We start from the raw sequence: 17,171 nt of genomic DNA, 5'->3' as shown, positions 1-17,171 counted from the left end.
AAAGCCATAAGGATGAAGTTTCTTCAAACTTTGCTGCTCAATATAGAAGTTAATCATATTTACTTATGCTGCAGATTTTAACCAAATGATCAAAATTGCATATCCCACATGCTGGGCGTAATACTGTTATTTTGAGCAAAAGCTAACCAAAGTAATCATAAAGTACTTTGTCGTTTATCGAATTTTGCTGAAATTGGAGGAATGAGAATAAGTTTACTTCCATTAGAACTGATTTCGCACAGACACCTTTCCAGTGCTAGACCATAAAAAAGCAGACCCAAAATGAGGGGTGTGTGTATTTACCCGTCTAACCATTTTGTGACCACACTATAAACATAATAATCCAAAAGTAAATCAGATAGAAACAAGCCGTTTGTGAGCAAGGGTCATGCCTTCAATTGCTTTGAAATCTGTGTTATGCGTATAGTGGATATATACTAATAAATACTTGAGGAGTGCCCCAGAACCATGTATAGCATCATCTTACTCTTTTTAGGAAAATAGCTACTGCATTTTAAAAATTCCAGACGCACACATTTCTCTCCCCACCCACCCAGTACTTGCCTCCTTCACTGAAATCAGAGTGCATTGTATAGTTGATAGCATGTTTGAGGGCTTGTCAGCCTGGATTCAAGTCCACTTCTTCTGGAAGGGATTTCTGGGGTTGTGTTTACTTGTGTTAGCCACCTGGGGACACTCTCTGTCTGAAAGCCCTTGAGTGTATGTTGTCTGCTGGAGGTTTCCTAGTGCCACACTGGTGGTTTGGGTGCAGTACCAGCCGATGGTTCAGACTCTCGGCAGAGATTTGTTTCCTCATCACCCAGTTTCCTCCTTCACCCAGTCACGAGCTGCAGACGTGCACGTCTCCCTGCTGACTCCTTCAGCCCGGTAGGCTGGTTTCTTCTTTGCCCTTCCCCAGAGAATGTGACCTTCTGGTGTCCTGGTTGTCCATGGCGCTCTTCTATCTGATTCCTTATTTTGGAGCATCTCTGATTTCTAAGTGATGCATAACATAATATCGTCCTCTATTGTCGATGGCATCTTAGATGTGATGAAAGTAGCTCTTTGAGGATGCAGTTTTCCGGCTGACCGTGGCGTTTGAAAGCCCAGACCGCGGTGCTACGGATTGGGCTGCCGTGGGACCAGAACCTTTTTTTGTATAGAAGGTGGTTATGGTGCCCTTGGGCTCCACTCTGAAGGTGTGAGCCAATCTGGATGGCAGCTGATGTCTTAGCAGTGTTCATTCTGCTAAGCCTGTGTGGGGTTGAGGAAACAAGGGCCCACAATAGTTACTTCATGGCTCTTCGCTCTGCCTAAGTTTCACTGGGAGATGGCACTCAGGTGACACATTTCGGCACAAGTCCCGATTCTTTTCATTAGTTCTCACTGAATACCCCGTCTTTTCCTTAACGGCCACACTTATGCTTTAAGAACTTGCTGGTCAGCTGCATCCCTCCGCATTTCTCATAGAAGTTCGTCCTCGCCTGTTTCTTTGTTCTCATGTGGGCATCCGAGAATGCCCTCCTGAATCACAGTCTCCGCTTGTTAACAGACTATTTATTTCTCTCCTTCATAAGTGTTGCCAACATTCTCTTAATGCGTCTGTCCCCAGGTGATTCTCTTCTTCTTTGGGAAAAGAGACAGGAGGAAGAGAATTAACATGTATTTATTGCCTGCTACCATCAGGTGCTTTATGAAATTATTTTATATAATCTCGTGACGACCTATGCCAGATAATTACTATTATCCTATTTTTATGTAAGCGGGGACTGAGGTTCGTGGAGGCCAAGGAGCTGCCCAAGGCCATAAAGCAGGTAAGGAGTTGAACCAGTCTTTGAAACCTGTGTCAGTGGGGCGCCTGGGTGGCTCAGTGGGTTAACGCCTCTGCCTTCAGCTCAGGTCATGATCCCAGGGTTCTGGGATCAAGCCCCGAGTCGGGCTCTCTGCTCAGCTCCTCTCTCTCTCTGCCTGCCTCTCTGCCTACTTGTGATCTCTGTCTGTCAAATAAATAAATAAAAGCTTAAAAAAAACCAAACAAAAGAAATCTGTGTCAGACTGCAAGAAGTCAGACCATTTCATTTGATCTCAGTGCTCCATCTGAGGTCTGAGCCTCACTGAGTTTTTGTTTGTTTGTTTTAGCTTCTCTTAGGTGACTTATCTACAGTAAAGATTGAACACACATACAGATTTGAGCTAAAGCAGATGCTGCCTCTGACTCCATCATAGATACAGTCAAATGAAATTTGGGCTTTCATTTGAGGGGCGGTGTGTGTGTGTGTGTGTACTTGTTGGTTTGGGTTACTGTGTTAACATTTGAGAAATGCGTACTTCTACCTGAGTTAAAAACAAAAGCTGAGGCCTTGCTGATCCAATTCTGAAACATAAAAATCTTAAAATGAGCCTGGTATCTGCTTTGGTGTCTCATTTTTACATGGAGGACTACTTTTGAACTTCTCCCTCTTTAGGATTTGGTAAAGCATCTGTTGAAAGCAAACACTATTTTTTATTTACATAGCTACATTCTGAGAAACCCTAGAACTTAGGATATAATTTATTGAATACCTTTAATGTCCTAAAAGAAAACAATTTTAAAAACCTTTGTTTTTATAGGTATGATTGACAGACATCTAAACCACTTGGGACAGGAATAATTGCAATAAAATTATAATAAGACACTTTGAGTGTATATATACCATATGATAATAATACATGAATACATGTTAAGCTAAAAAAAGCTTTACTGATCAGTGTTAGAACCCAGAGAGGGAGGCTTTATGGAAGGTAGGTGACATTCATAATTACTAGATACAGATTGAATTCAGAAATGTAAGTGTGGGGGGGGGGGGTTGTACACATACCTGTAGCCCTACTAAGCCTAATTTATTTACTGGCTTCTTGGTCTCTACTGGTTGTTTGTACCCAAGGTTGTGATTACCCAAGCCATAATAAGCTTGGGTAATCTGGAAAGCAGCTATGCTCACCACTGTACCACCAACGCTGCACAAACTTGGGTAATCTGAACTAGCCTCCTAATCTTACAGGCTGTACCATGAACTTTGATGATTATTAAGTACTCTCAGGAGAGGGCATTAGAGAGAGGAGAGAATTCTGTCCCACAGTCCTCACTCTTGGTTTCTGAGCCAAGCTTGTTTTAATGATTCCACATCAGGATTCCTTCTTCCTGATACGGCTGTGATCTGGTTAGTGTCCGACTTTTTCACACCCTTAAACCTGGCCTCTCTTTGAAGGTAAATAGTAGCCAGGGTAGCCTGACTGCAGGCCTAGGGGCGGACAGGTGATGACTGGGAGTAGTGTGTTTCTTATCTTTATCAAATAAAAAAGTTGAATGAAAAATGTAGGATTGAGTCTGTCACTTGCAGTAACATTGGAAGTTAGCCAACAATATTGAGGCCCGATTTTCTTCAAGACAGGTGGCAATGTGTATTTGTTGTGCAGAAACTATATACAGCTACCTTAGAGAAAAAGAGAATAGAAAATACTTCTAGTCTTGGATTTCTATAGCATAGAGCCATGAGACGTTGGGAGTGCTATGGTGGTGTTGTGTCTACGCCAAATTCAAGTTTCACTCTGTCACCTACTGTTGTCATTAGCAGTGACAGGTTAGCTAATTAATCTGTCTTTTGGAAAACTTTCAAAGAGAGATTACCTTATTTGACTTTTTGTCTTTATAATAGTCTGATTGATAATAATTCACTTTGGAACTTACTCAAAACTCAGTTGCTTTAATGCCCTTTCAAAAACTTGGCGAGAAGATGGTTAAAGGCAAATATTGACAGTTATATTTTTGGAACTGTAGTAATACGCCATCCTGTAAATAAGCACGCTTGCAGTTACTCTTGGACAATTTCGAACCTAACGGAAATCCTTCCTTACTGTATACAGAAAACTACGTTGCAGAACATGACAAGATTCCTAAATAGGAATTAGTCCACTCATCTGGGCCTTACAAGGGCAAGGATCTATTCTTCATATCCCAGGGTTAATGACACATTCAACAAATATTTGTTGAGTAGATGGGCATTTGAATGAATTTAAGAAAATGTATGACTTTTAAATAAATGGTATGTAAAGGTGAACTGTTTTAAAAAATCAATGTAATATCCAGGGAGCTGCAGGGAAATAACATAAGAGCTCATATATCTACCTGAAAGTATTAATAGCCATTAATGTTTGCCACATATGCTTTACTTCCTTTCTTCTTTTTAGATAAAAGACATAAAATATTGACTTCCCTACCTCCTCACAGCTGCCTGGCCTTGTGAATTTTGAGACTACTGTTCATGTCCTCATAGTTTTCCTACATTTATGTGTATTAATAACATTCAGTAGTGGATTATTGTGTGTGTGTGTGTGTGTGTTTTAAAGATTTTATTTATTTATTTGACAGAGACAGACAGATCACAAGTAGGCAGAGAGGCAGGCAGAGAGGGGGAGATGCAGGCTCCCTGCCGAGCAGACAGCCTGATGCAGGGCTCGATCCCAGGACCTTCAGACCATAACCTGAGCCAAAGGCAGAGGCCCAACCCACTGAGGCACCCATGCACCCCTATTTTGTGTTTTTAACTTTATATTTAGGATATCATACTCTATGATAGAGGATCATTCTGAAGTTTGGTCCATGCAGACTTAACGTTTTTGAGGAATGTCCATGTTGTTTACATATTGTATGTCTATTTTATGTTTCATTCCTTAGTAGTTTTCTGTTTTATGCCATGATCTGTTCAATTTTTGATGCATAATTGAATTGTTGCACATTTTTTCATTGTTATGGGAACAACATGTCCTTGAATATCCCTGTCTGGATCTCTTTGTACGCATGTATGGAAGCTTCTCTGGGGATGATGTTGGAAGTAAAGTGGAGAGTGTGTTGTTCGCACCCTGAGAGGGCCGTCTTTATCCTAACAGCACGCAGGAAAGGATCTCTCCTCCATATTCTTTCAAAGAGGCTTTTGTATCTAGTCAAGTGAAGTGGTTTTGTGTGTTTTTTTTTTTTTAAGTTTAAAGTAGATGGGTTAATTGCTATTTAATTTTACAAAATTCAAATTCTTTTTCATAACCGTAGAGGAAATAGGAAGACAACATATTACACAAAACACTTGTGAATGAAGTCATGGAATGAACTAGAAGGTATTAGGTTAAAAGCCCTTTTGTTGCCCTCCACCCGGGTTGCTTTGGACTACACCGCAGTGCATCTCATTCAGAAGGGGTGGTGGCTGAACATTCCCCACTGACAAGATCCAGTCTTGTATCAGCCTCAATTGATGCCATTTGAGAGGCGTATTAGGAAGTGAAAGAAAGCTAATGAAAGGTTCAGCTTTGCGCAGTGGCAGTATCGTAGCCAATGAGGTTTATCCGAGGCACGATTATTGCTAATTGAAAGGTCCAGGATCAAATAGCTTAAGTGGCTTTCACAGTCATTGGATTAACCATCCTGACCACTCTGCACATCTTCATGAACTTCTCTTTTTTGTAGAAAAGATCCCTCTTTTATGTGGAAGTTACTATTAGCAGAAATGAAACCCTAGTTTTGTCAGAAGGAAAAAAAAAGGCATTATGACTACTTTTATGTTATCTTTATCTTGTTGTTGTTGTTGTTTCCTCTCTCTTCTGACAGCGGGCTCTGTTTTCCTCTCAGGTCTGCAGGAAAAGCCCATTTCCTTGACGTGCTTTTCCTTTCACGCATAAATAGCAAGGGTTAGACTCCCTTTTTAGCCCCAAATCTCTTCCATTCTTCTCAGATACTCATTCTTCAACTGAAATGTCTATATGAATTGAGCAGATGACCATGGCTAATGTGATGCTCTTTACCTTTTGTTTAAATTCTCCATTCTTCTTGCCAGAGGCTTTTATTGTTGAGAGTATCATTTCTATCTACTCAGTACTAGACTCAAGATATCATGTGGTTGTCAAGTTCCTTCTGGGTCTCCTCACTGCTTTTGCAATCAGCCTTCCCTTTCCTGCTCTAATCTGACCAGTGTGATGTGTAGATTATAGGATCCTATAGGATCAGAGAAGGTTTCCTCAGGGCTGCTACCCTGAAACCCCCTGGGGCGAAAGACATATATGGGAGCAAAGGGCAAGGATCACCATGTCTTTGTTATTTCAGTATCATACTTAGCACATTTGTGAACTCAGTAAATACTAAGCACAAACTCTTAAGTGTCCACTTGCCAGTTATCTGTGATAAATAGCACAAAACAGATTGGTTTTCTTCAACACACAATATGCATTCAGGCCACTTGAATACCCTCTCTCAGATGCTTGGTGCCTGTTCAAGTTTGGGGCCCCTACGGCTAAGCAGAAGAGAGTTTGGGAAGGAAATCAGTGGGGGCAGAGCATATAAAGCAACAATAGCTAAAACATAATAATACCTGCTGTTATCTGTTGTTCTGGGTCATTGGCTCTCCTCCTTGCCTTCCATTGTCATAGAAAACTGAATATTGAAAGAAATTATAAATCAAAGGTGACAACGGTGATGCCATTCAGCTGCCTATTGCCCGAGGAGTTGTTTTAGATAAGTAGAAGGCCACATGGCTAATGCCTAAAACAAGCAGCAGGTCGAGGTACCTAGGTGCCTGGGTGGCTTAGTCGGTTAAGTGTCTGCCTTTGGCTTGGTCATGATTCCCAGGATCCTGGGTTCGAGCCCCATATCGGGCTCCTGCTCAGTGGAGAGCCTGCTTCTCCCTCTCCCTCTGCCTGCCGTTCTGCCTACTTAAGCTCTCTCTCTCTCTCTCTGTCAATAAATAAATACAATCTTTAAAAAAAGAAAAAAAGAAGTAGCAGGTCCACGGGAAATTAAACTCTCTCTCCTTTCTCTGGCCACCCCCCCCCCCAACACCTTTCTATTCCATTCTACTGGAAATTTGTATTTGTGAAGAATTTGAGTCCTTTACTATAGGCAAATAAATACTCGTGTGGGCCTAATGGAGTACCTAGAGCAGTGAAAAGGGAGGTTATAACTCAGGAGGAAGGCAGTGAGTGGCAGCGGTCGGTGTGAGCTAGGGAGGAGAGTGTCTTCCTCAGTCCTGGTAGCCCTGTGGGCTCACCACAGTCCGGAGCTCTCAGAGAGGTAGACCGGCCAGTGGGGCTCTCCGGCCCTTCAGTGACTGACTTCTGTGGTGACTTTAAAAAGGCAAAAGGGAAGGGATCGGAAGTCACACTCCGCTCTTACACTTGCTTGAACTGGTTTGAATGAAGTTCTAGAACTCCAGACACAGCCATGGACTCCCTGCCTACCTGTGATTTTGTAATGCCACCATTTTCTTGCTTTCATCAGAGCATTATCCCTGTTTTTGTTTTTGTTGTAAAGCACAGTTTCTAAGAGGATAACATTAAGCTTCGTTGTGCATTTAGCTCTTAACTGTAGTGGACTGGATAAAGAACAGAGACAAGGGGGTGCTGTATGTCTTCAGAAGGGCGCCAACAAGGTCACCAGAAAAGGAGGTTGGGGCAAGGTCATTTCTCAGGGAACTTAGGGAAATGCACCTCCTTCCTCCCTACCTCACGTGTCTACTCTGTGTGGTTGATATGTTAGTGAAATTAGAATAAACGGAGTCCATACTAGGATTTTGGCAAAACAGCCAAAGAGAAAAATTAAAAAAAAAAAAAGTAATGGGTTTTCTTTGGTTGAAAAGAGAATGAATACTATTATAGCAGCAGCTTCTGGAACTTTTTTCTCCTGAGAGCTCCCGGCTGTCTGACCTGTGGCCAGACCCCAGCAGTTAATTGTACAGTAATCTTAATCGAGACTCAGTCTCTCTGAACTGCAGTGTCCGTATCAGCAAGTTGTGGTTTGTGGGGCCCCAGGTTGTTGATCCCCTTACCCAGTGGTGACATGCTGAGTGATGAAGGTGCCCAGAAGTGGTTGCCACCTCCTTTCCCCTCTGCTCCTATTGCTTGGTACCTTTTAGAGGCATTAAAGCCCTCAACTTCCTGTTAACCCACAGAAAGCAGATGCATCTCAGAATTTATGACCAGAATCAGGACATTCACCTTGATTGCCTTGCTTCGGATGAAGATGGAACAGTTTGGGGCCGGGTGGGGTCGTCTCCTGTTTTGGGGAGTCTCTACTTTCTGTGAGCCTTCTTGTTTGAACTCATCTACAAGGTTAATGGATTTAATTATGTGTTAGATTGTAATTAAGGATTCTTCCCAATTAATGATGCTGGTGTAGGAAAAGCCATAAATTCTCCCATGTCTCAGTTAGCTTAAACTTGAAATAAAATAGTGTTTAGATGAAGTTCCTCTCTCCTAATATATACTTTTGTGCACCTTGGGTTCAATCAATATCGACGAACTGATCTTCTAGAAGGAAGATAAGTGCACTAACCCTTATCTCATCTGTCGAGTTCTGTCAGGTGCTGTGCTTCAACGATTAGCGTCAGGGAAAATTCTGCAACTTTACTTTCCAAGTAATGGGAAAGTGGAATAAATTATTTACTGAGAACCTCGGTGGTAAAATGCTTACTGATCGCCTGAGGCAGTAAGGTTAACTGTATAAGGGAAGATAATATACGATTTGGTCAACAGTTAATAATGATTAACGAGTGGAAGAAAGAGGAAAGCTTTTTAAAACATGGCAGAAATGTAATGTTTCTGTTGGCTTGTATTTCTGTAGAAAATTTTAAAGCTAAGCATATGTATCATTTTCAGTTTTTTGAAATATGCCATTAAGAATTATGGATTTAAAGTCTCCCCCAAATGCATTTAATCTTTTAAGCATTTGTGCTATTAAAAAGATTATGGAGGAGCAAGTAAAAGCATTTTAAATGTAAATCTTGTGAGCAGGAAGAATGGCAGCACTCTGTTGTGGGTGTCCCGTTTATTTTTCTAAGATGAAACTAAATGGCGTGTGCTTCGGAAGCCTACTAGAGTTTTTCTGGAAGGGTGGTGGCAACTCAGTTGCCCTAAAAAAGGGTGGATACTTACAGGAAATAGAAATACATAATGCTAGTGTTAGAAAAGAGACCAGGAAAGCTCTCGAATCCACATGAATGAAAGTGATCTAAAACGGCAGAGATAGACTGTCCATAGGGTTAGGCGGAACAAAATTGCAGACCAGGTGAAGACCAGACGAGTTCCAAATGTTGTTGCATCACCAGGACAGTTAGACCACACGGTGGGCATTAGGTCTTGTCTTCAGCAGAGCCAAGAAGGTGCTGCCTGAATTTCTAAGGAGTTATTTACACTGATGCAGTTTTTGCCAGGGTGCTCTGATTCGTGGTTTAAGAGTCAAAGCAGAAAATAAAGCGAATGAAGTGAACATAGTGAAACATAGGAACCTGCTCCATCCAAGAAGCCATTCTCGACACTTGTGTGTGCATGGTATATCTTATTGGCCTTTGTGTTGAAAGGTTTCCCTGGAGATTTCCTTGAGACCCAGAACCCCAAGGCATAACCCACAGTGCTTACAACAGGTCTAAGTACTTTCGTAGGGTAAAGACTTCAGTAACTTTTTAAAATATTAGTAAACTGGGGAGAAAACTTGTTAAAATGTAATTTCATGTATGAAACAACTTCTGTAGCAAGTTTCTTGATTCGGTTTTTAAATATTGACAATTTCAAGGATTACTGAGAATAAATGAAGGCGCATGTTAATCCAGTTATAATCACTGTACCTGAGTAAATATCCAGGGTTACACACCATAAAAAGAGTTACCATCTGTCTGCTGTCTCACGTAATACGCGGCACAGACTATCTGTAGTGGATGGAGTAGCTACTTAACAGATACCGGTTAAATAAATAAGGGAATTTGGTCAACCAGGCTGTAATAGAATTAGGTTTACATAGGAGAGGTAAATGGGCTTCTGAATAAGGTGTTCAGTAAAGCTCGAGTGTGATGATACGCAAAAATTGATGCCAGCGGTATCTTTACTCTAAAAGATATTGAACATATGTACTCGATATATCTTTGTATCTTTGTATAATTGTACTCTTCTGCAATCATCTGCCTCCAGAGTGGAGAGCTACACCCAGCAGAGCCAGGAAGTCACCGAGGACGTCACACTGTACGTGAAAAGTGTGACATTTAGGCCGGCACTGATTCACGCACAACTCAAATGTTGTGTGTTGCCTCTTTAGCAAACCTCTGGAACGTGCTTTGAATTCTATTTTCCAGTTTTGGCGTGGGTTTGTGATATTTCAATACTACCTTACTTACTTTAAAGACATAAAGCACATTGTGGCTGTGTTTTGAAGCCATTAGTACTACAAGAAATTGTGCTGGTTTTTTTCTGCTACCCTGGCTGCAGCAGCAAAGCTTAGGACTCGGACCGTGGTCAAATGCAAGCTCTGCTGCTTATTAGGTGGGAAAGCCTAATGGAGCTGCTCTATCTCTTGTAGCCTTAGTTTACCTCTCTGGAAAGTGAGGACCTTACTACTAATACACAGGATCATTAGTCTTCTCAGCCTCTGTTAAGCTACACAGAGTCGGTTCGAACTGGCTAGCTGAGGTTTGCTGGGAAGGAAATGAGTATTTTCTGGGTTTGGCACAGCGGCTCTACTATTCCTGTTGATGAAATGGCCCACAGAGAATAAATACAGGGCAAAGTAGACTTTCGGAAAATGTGTCGAATGGACCGGGTTGGAATTCAGAAGATAGCAGATGCTGCAAGAGCAGGTTGGAGAAGCAAGAACATCCGAGCTGGGGGGAAGGGGTACGCAGGTAGATGGCTGCCAGAGCTCCGGGTCCAACCGCAGCGGGTGAGTAGGGATGGTGACCTGGCAGTGCGGGGCTAGACTGGACCATCCAAAGACGAAGAACAGGAAAAACTTAAAGAACTTTGGCTCCCATTTGGTGGAGGAACAAATAGTCCCACATATATTAGTATCTTTTGGGGTTGTTATTAGTAATAGGCAGAACATGATAGCTAATGTTGAAGTTATGCTCAGCATATTGTGAATCATTAGGAGAGCTTACGTGCAGGATATTGTGCTTAAGAAAGCAGGAAAATCTAAAATACGACTTGGAAACCTTGTCATGAAAAGACTTAAGGTAGAAATCTGTATTGTATTTTTTTTTTTTTTTAAGATTTCATTTGTTTATTTTACAGAGACAGACACAGTGAGAGAGGGAACACAAGCAGGGAGAGCAAGAGAGGGAGGGAGAAGCAGGCTTTCTGCTGAGCAAGGAGCCCAATGCAGGGCTTGATCCCAGGACCCTGGAATCATGACATGAGCCCAAGGCAGGTGCGTAATGACTGAGCCACCCAGGCACCCAGGAATCTGTATTGTATTTTATTTAAGCCTCAGTTATCTAGATTAAAAACGGAACTTAATGTAAAACTCATTTGCAAAAGCCCCAGTCCGAGGGAGCTGACTCTTGGCTTCTAGATAGTGCAGTTAGCAAGTTTCCTCATCTTTCCAATGGAAAGAAAGTAAGAGGCTTGGAATAATCCCTGGAAAGTCTTAGCACAGTACCTAACTGTACCTGCCACATAAAGGTTAGCTTTCATTACAGGTCTGTTCGTACTATGGATGTTACAACTACGATTTTACCTTTTCCAGATGATTTTTCTGAAACCATTAAATTCCAGTCCTTTTATGTCACCTGGAGGTCCTTGTTCTGGACTCCTTTGTTTGGTCCAGATGTCCTCGTCTTTCATTCAGTTTCCAAACATTGTTTTTATATTGGAGAAATTGCTGCTGCACATTAAAAGCTTGGGAAAGGAGTTTATATTCCATCGTGTGTGCTCTCTTTCTCTTCTTTCTTGGCTGGGTGTTGGATATGTCCTCACCATGTGTGTTCACAGTTTTCCTTCCCAAGCTCTAAGTAGTGCCCATGCGTCACTGCTGCTTGCCAGCCACAGTCCATATGCTGAAGTATGTTCCTGTTAGTCTTTGTTCAATCTGCAACCACATTCCTTTTCTCCTTTCTCTCCTTCTTCTTGCTTATAGTATTTGCGTTTCAACTCCTTTTCGTGACATAATTGTAACAGAAGTGAATTTGTTTTCAGCGGAGGGAAGGATTGTGCCATTTCTGCGCAACCAACAACACAGCTTTCGCTGTTTCTTATATGCCGTTCATAAAGTGTCAGCTCAGGTAGAAAAGGCCAAGGCTTCCACTGAAGTTAAAATGAAAAATCTGAGTTTCAATCAACATCAGATACTAGTCTTTATCTTGACAAGAGGATTTACTCACTTTGGAACGATAGCTCTGATTAAATATTTGTTGGCACGTACCATGTGGCATTCTAGGAACCAAGATCTATCTGTACTGTAACTTTGTACACTGGCCTATTCAGAGGAACAAGAGCTACAGGGGTGGGTCAGGTTTAACTTTTGAGAATGATCAGAGACAAATATTTGACTGATGAATATAATATTTGACTGATGGATATTCAAATGATGATTATCCTAAATGTACTGAAAAATCAAATAAACGGAGAACTTTTCCATCTCACTAGTAATACTTCCTAAAAGTAATTTTAATTCCTCACTTCAGAGTGATGTTTTAAAAAATGTCAATCTGATCCCATTGTCACCCCCAGCCCCAGACGGACAACACTGCCTGAAATCTTCAGTGGCTTATGGGCACCCTGAGACGAAGTGCAATCTCTTTCATAGAACCAGGATGCCTGGGGCACCTGGGTGGCTCAGTGGTTAAGCCGCTGCCTTCGGCTCAGATCCTGATTCCAGGGTGATGGGATCAATCCCCACATCAGGCTCCTTGCTCAGCAGGGAGCCTGCTTTCCCCCTGCCCGCTGCCCCCTCCCCCAACTTGTGCTTGCTCTCTCCCTCCCTCTCTCTGTGCCAAATAAATAAATAAAATCTTAAAAAAAAAAAAAAAGAAAAAGAAAAAAGAACCAAGATGCTTTCGAGGAACTGGCCCATTGCACTTCTTCCAGCAGCTTCCCAGCACACTGGCCATCCTTCACTTCCTCATGCTCCAAGTCCGCCCTGCTGGGACATTTTCCCTCTTTCAGATTGATTTTTCTCCCCATTCTTTACATGGTTAATTCCTCCTCAGCCTGTAGGTCATTGTCACAGTTACTTTCTGAAAGGGCTTTCCTCTTCCCCTGATTGAACTGGGAGCCTCAAAGTTGCTGTGTTTCATGGTCTCTTGTTCTTTAACCGTATGACATTTACTGCAGTCTGTAACTGTATATTTATTTGTGTGTTTCTTTAGGATCCATCTCACAAATAGTGAGATAGTGAGCCCCATGAAGACAAGGATTCTGACTTGGTCACAACTATACATAGTGTTGGGCACAGTGCCTGGCAAATAGCAAACACTCAATAACTCTGTGCCAGATTGGTGAATACTCGTAAGATTGCAAGAGAAGGATACATAATTGAGATGGTTTGCATGTGTCTTTGTTTTTTTTCTCTCTCTAGTTTGCTGTAAATATTCCACTCTCATCTGATTTCCTCAATAAAAAACATTATAATATTATTTTAGTTCGAGTAGCAATGATACTGAGTTATGAGCTGGGTGGTTGTACACATGAAAGTACATTAGATGCAGCCTCTCCCTTAATGGAACTCATAAGCAGAGAGATGAACATTGAACTCTTTGGAAGGCAGCCTGAGGATACCCAAGGGCAGGAAATGATACTGGAAGGACAGATTGGACCTGGGTTCTCGATCATTTAGGTGATTTTGCTAATAGGTTTGGATGCTATTTTGTAGGCCACAGAGGCCATGTAATATTTTAAGCATGTGAGTGAGAGAGGAGATCTGTGTTTTAGAGACAGAATGGTGGAGTTCCATCTAAAGACCTTACCAAGGTAGTTCAACGGAGTGGCGGCAATGAGTTGCCAACAGAGTGGGGCAGAAGAAGGCATGGAATAATAGCCCACCTTTGCAGAAGTTAGGTTGTTATGGGAAGAGAAAGAATGGTGGGATCTCTTTTTAAAACCTTTCTTTAAAAAAAAATTCTGACAGTAATATGTGCTTAATAGAATTTTTTAAATGTAGCAAATTATAAACAAGAAAATGAAGATTGCAGTATGATACTGGAAGGGAAGGCAGAGTCAAGGGAAGGTCTCTTCAGATGGTCAAGGTGAGGGGGGAGCTTTGGGAAAAGATCCAGAAGGATCTTCCTTTCTAGAGATCTCTTTGTTTGCAGGTCCTAATTTTATCCATCTAGAGAGGCCACAACCTTCTTGGTCTCAGGGCTTTTGCTTTTATTTTTTCTTGTGTCTGGAGTAGTTCCTCTTGGTGTTCTTCCTTTCCTCCTTTTACCTGGCTAATTTTTACTCCTTCAGGCAAATAGTAGTAATAATAATCAGCATCATAATAATAACAATAATTGCAGAAACATATGTTGATCATTTGCCAGATGCTAGTCATTGTGATTACTGCTTCCTTTCTTATCTAGTTTAATCCTTATGAGATTTCTATAAGGAAGGTATGGGATCTCATTCTTTTTTTTTTTTTTAAGATTTTATTTTTTTATTTTGAGAGAGAGCACGAGCACAAGCAGGGGGAGAGGAAGAGAGCAAGAGACAGAGAATCTAAAGCAGACTCCACACTGAGCATAGAGCCCAATACAGGACTCAATCCCACAACCCTGAGATCATGACCTGAACCAAAATCAAGAGTCAGATGCTCTCCGACTGAGTCACCCAGGCGCCTCACGATGATCTCATTCTATAGATGAAGATTCTAAGACACTGCAACATTAAGTGACGTCAGCAGGTATAAATATCACTGCTTATGATTCCCTCAGGGAAGCCTTTTCTAATAGCTCATATCCCTGATCTATTTAGGAACCCCTGTAATGTGTTCTCATAGCCCCTAAAATCTCTGGGAAGAAGTATATTGCACTAGAATGAATTAGCTAAAGGTGGCATTTCCCAGTTACTGTAAGCCCCATGAGGACATGTTCTAGGTCTGTCTTGTTCCTGGCCATACCCTCCAGTGGTTAGCTTTGTGCTCACACGGCACACAGTAGGGTGTTCAGTTAGCCAACTGATTGACACTCAAGACTGCTGCTCTTGGGATAAGATTAGTCTAAGCCTGTAATGCACCAACCTGCTAAAGCACCCACCGTGGAAGAGGATGCTTGTTGGCTGAGCTCCGTGATAGCCCTGGGGCCTTGAGGTAATGACAGCTTTGGGATTTTCTGGGGCTTAAATGCCTCTAGATTAAACTGTGTACATTCTTTTCCATCTCCTTTCAGTCCCTGTATCCTGTGGTGCCATTTCATAATTGATTTGATTTTCCAGGCCTCGAACTAGTCATATCCTCACGCAAGTCTAGACAGCAGGGACTCCAGGCCTGCCAAGGTTAATGTTCAAATTCTCTGAGCAGCTTATTTTAAGGGTTCAAGTTAGCTTTTATTTGGGTTTTATCCATCTGATTTTTGTTGAACTTTTAAGGCTTTATAAGTTGAAAGAAAAAAAAGAGAGATCGTAGATGATGATTTTTTAAGGTAATGCTGCATTAAAAGTTTGCTTTTCATAATTTGTCTAATGGATCAGATTTAAGTAGATTTGAAAATTACCAATAAATGGATATCTTTAGCACACAAAAATAAATTCTTAATTTTTACATTTTAGTTTAAATATGGGTTGCATTGTACATTTTAAAGTAAATATGGGAGTCCCCCCTTTATCTACGACTTCACTTTCTGCACTGTCAGTTACCCACAATCCACCATGCTCTCGAAGCTGATGATCCTCCTCCTGACATGTTGTCAGAAGGTCATTAGTAGCATTTCAGAAGGTCATTAGTAGCCAAACACTGTGTCACAATGGCTATGACATTCACTGCACTTCTTATCACGTAGGCATCTTATCATCTGACTTTATCACAAGAAAGATGAGGACAGTGCAATAAGGTATCTTGAGAGAGAGAGACTATATTCACATAACTTTTATTTTAGTGTATTGTTATAATTGACTTATTTTATGATTAGTTATTGTTTATCTCTTACTGTGTCTGATTTATAAGTTAAACTTTTTCACAGGTGTATATGAAAAAACATATTTGGTCTGATACTATCCGCAGTTTCAGGCTTCCACTGGGGGTCTTGGAACACATTCCCTGTGGGTAAAGGGGACTACTGTATATTTTTTGGATTAGTTTTGGACCTGTTTCTTATTTATTTTATTTATTGAGAGATAAGAACTGCAAAGACATTGGAAAGTGAATGCTCATTTCAGCAGATAAATTTCAGGTATCTTGAGCTCAACAACCAACGTCCGGAGAGCAAGCATTTAAATTAATTTTGACATAAAAGAATACATTTAAGGATCCTCACTGTTTCTTTAAAGTTAATATTACATGTCAAGAAAAGAAACATGCGTGAATTTTCTTCCTAGTTTAGATATTAATTGTTTGTTTTTTGATTGTTTTTGCCTTCAAAACTGGTCACGGTAAGTAAGACAGTTAAGGCAGGTCAGCATGAGTTTCAAAATCCTGGCTTGGGAGCTGCTTCAGTCTTTATCTTTGTCTTCCTGTTTATTTATAGACTGGAAAAGGAAGACAGCCTTTCCTGCTTTTGCAGTTTCCTAATGATGATATCTCAATTTGTAATGAATAAATCCAAAGGAAGAAGGCGTTCTTTATGCATCTGCAGAAGAAACCACCACTCTTAAAAAGCCTGGGGGTCAGGGTTGTTAGGTTCAAGTGGTTAAGTGATTTTCACCATTTCACTTTACTTAAAAATTAATACAACTTTTTCAAAAATTTCTTAGCCTTAAAATATATTCAAGCTGGTATTATAAAAAGAATATGAGAATAGACAGTATTATAAAAGAATATAAAGGCAGTTGTTGTAAGCCATAGTAAAACTCTTTTATCATTTCATGGCTGGTCCTGGTAATTTTGTTACTTTTGGCCTGAAATGAAAGTTAGTAGAGCTCGTGATCTGATTAACCCTATTTATTACAATATTTTGCATTTATTCAGTCAATACTTCCTAAGAGTACAGAGTGCCAAGAATTTGTAGATGAGTAAGACCTGTCCTGGACTTTTGGAGAGCCCATAGTCTAGGGGAAAAGGAGATGACTTCATCTTCTCCGTGGTCATCAAGGGCATCAGCCAATCTACTACAAGAGCCACTGTAGCCTCTCTTGAACCCCAGTGCTCAGAGAAGCCATGTTCCGGTCTGCCGTGATTTTTAGGTCTTCAAAATTTCAGCAAGTTAGTTAGGAATATTAGAAAGAGGGGGCAAGACTCCTTCATTAATCCATTCACTTAT

General features: G+C 41.0%; 1 protein-coding gene and 1 pseudogene across 5 annotated transcripts in view; both read left to right on the top strand.

The window, feature by feature from the left end:
• Positions 1-17,171, top strand: part of RBMS1 (RNA binding motif single stranded interacting protein 1) — a 216,270-nt gene that overhangs the window by 26,837 nt on the left and 172,262 nt on the right. The window lies entirely within an intron of this gene.
• On the top strand, positions 5,334-5,498 carry LOC116598050 (annotated as a pseudogene).

The sequence above is a fragment of the Mustela erminea genome, chromosome 8 (assembly GCF_009829155.1).
Source record: "Mustela erminea isolate mMusErm1 chromosome 8, mMusErm1.Pri, whole genome shotgun sequence".
Classification (NCBI taxonomy): Eukaryota; Metazoa; Chordata; class Mammalia; order Carnivora; family Mustelidae; genus Mustela; species Mustela erminea.
Note: the sequence above shows the minus strand (reverse complement) of the source record. Positions and strands in the feature narration are given on the sequence as shown.